Raw genomic sequence first — 1,874 nt, forward strand, 5'->3', positions numbered from 1 at the left:
CCGACGCGGCCCCGTGGACCTCATCGATCGTGGAAGGAGAAAAAAGGAGGACCGGGCCCGCGCCCGGATCCCCGGCGGAGGCGCCCGCCGGCAGGGAGGCAGGGAAGGCGGCCGCGAGAGCGGTCTCGCCCCGGCCGGAGGCTCCGGAGATTCTCTGATGCGTTCTGAAAAGCGAGTGCCTAGAAATCTCCGCGAGCGTGCCCGAGCCGGGGAGGCCGACTTCCGGACGTCGAGTTTGACCGGGGCGAGGCCGGGATTCCGTCCGGGTCTCCGGAACCGCCCCCCGGCCTGGGCCTCCGAATCCGCTCCCTCAAGGGCTTCCGGAGAGTCAAGGTCTACCAATTGCCGCCCGTGTCACGCGGTAGACCTGGAGGCCGCCGGGGACTCGGGGGCCCGGCCGCGGCGCCGGCGTCCAGGTCTACCCGTCCTCCCCGAGCCAGAGGGGCGGACGGGTAGACCTGGGCCACCCTTTGCCGGGGCGCGGGCGGAAGACCAGGACTCCGCCGCGGGCACCCCCGCCTACCCACCCCCCCCCACCCGTGGCCGTTCGGGCAGGTCTACCGCCGCGGCGAAGGAGCCCGGAACGGCGGGTGCGGGCAGGCCGTTTCTGCCCTTCCGGGGGGAGGAAAGGTAGGCCCGCACGCCCGCCGCCCCGGTCCATCGGGCCCTTCCCCTGGCGCGGGCGTCCAGGTCTACCGGTCCGGCGAAGGGTGGGGAGGCAGGCCCGCCCCACGCACGAGAGAGCTGTCCGCCGCGCCCCACCCACCCCCGGCCCCGTATATCGCGGGCAGGCGGAGGAAAGGGCGGTGGACCTGGACGCGGCTCCCCGGGGAAGGCCGGGTCTGACGCAACGGTGAGGTGGAGCGGGGAGGGTTGGGGGGGGGGTGGGGGTGTCCGGGGTGCGGACGGTAGACCAGGACTCCTGCGCGGGAGCGGGGGCGGTGGAAGCCCAGGCTGGAAGGCCCGTTCTACCGGCACGGGGGGAGGGCCGGCGGGTCGGAACGGTGCAACCGCGCCCGGTAGGCTTGGGCGCCCTGTCCAGGTCTACCGGCCGCCCGGCCGCCCACCCGCTTGGCGCCAACCCGGACCTCCTCCGCTGAGGCAGGAAGGGGCTCCGTCAAGGCGGAGGGCGTGTCGCCCGGCCTGCCGAAACACGGGCGCCCGGGAGGCCAGGTCATCCGGCTCGCCCAAGGCCTCCGTCGGGAGACCCGGCCAGGTCTACCGGACAGCCCCCCGCCCGCACACGCACACGCACAGGTGGCAGGACCGCGCCACGCCCAGGGGACGTGTCCCCCGCCCCCCACGGCACCGTTGGGCGGAGGAACGGGAGGTGGACCTGGACACGGCTCCCCGGGGTAGGCCAGGACTAACGGCCCGGTGAGGGAGAGCAGGGGGTGGGGTTGCCGGGGCACGGGAGGTAGATCAGGACTCCTGCGCGCGTGGCGGGCGGTGGGGGGCGGGGAGGGTGGGGGAGGCCGGGCTGGGAGGCCAGGTCTACCGGGCGGGGGGGGCGGGCCGGAGGGGCAGGCCGTGGGAACCGTTCGCCGCGGGCGCGGCCGGACGGCGGACCCGGGCTCCGGCGCGGGGTCCCCAGGCTGCAAGGGGTTCCAAGGGGCCCAGGTCTGCCGGTCTGCCCTCTACCGGCCCGGCGGTGGCCGGTAGACCTGGACCCCTTGGCCACTACCGATGGAGGAGGAGGAGGAGGAGGAGGAGGAGGAGGCCTGGACCGCGGTTTGGGCGTTGTGGGGGGTGGCGGTGAAGGTGAGGTTGCGTTTTTTTGCTGCGTGCCTGCCATGGTGGCGTGCCTGCCCCCCCCCCCCACGGACCGTCGGGTGGACCTGGCCGCCTGCCGCTTTCGCGGGCTCCGTCATCCA

Source organism: Eublepharis macularius, unplaced genomic scaffold, assembly GCF_028583425.1.
Source record: "Eublepharis macularius isolate TG4126 unplaced genomic scaffold, MPM_Emac_v1.0 Eublepharis_39, whole genome shotgun sequence".
In the NCBI taxonomy this organism is placed as follows: domain Eukaryota; kingdom Metazoa; phylum Chordata; class Lepidosauria; order Squamata; family Eublepharidae; genus Eublepharis; species Eublepharis macularius.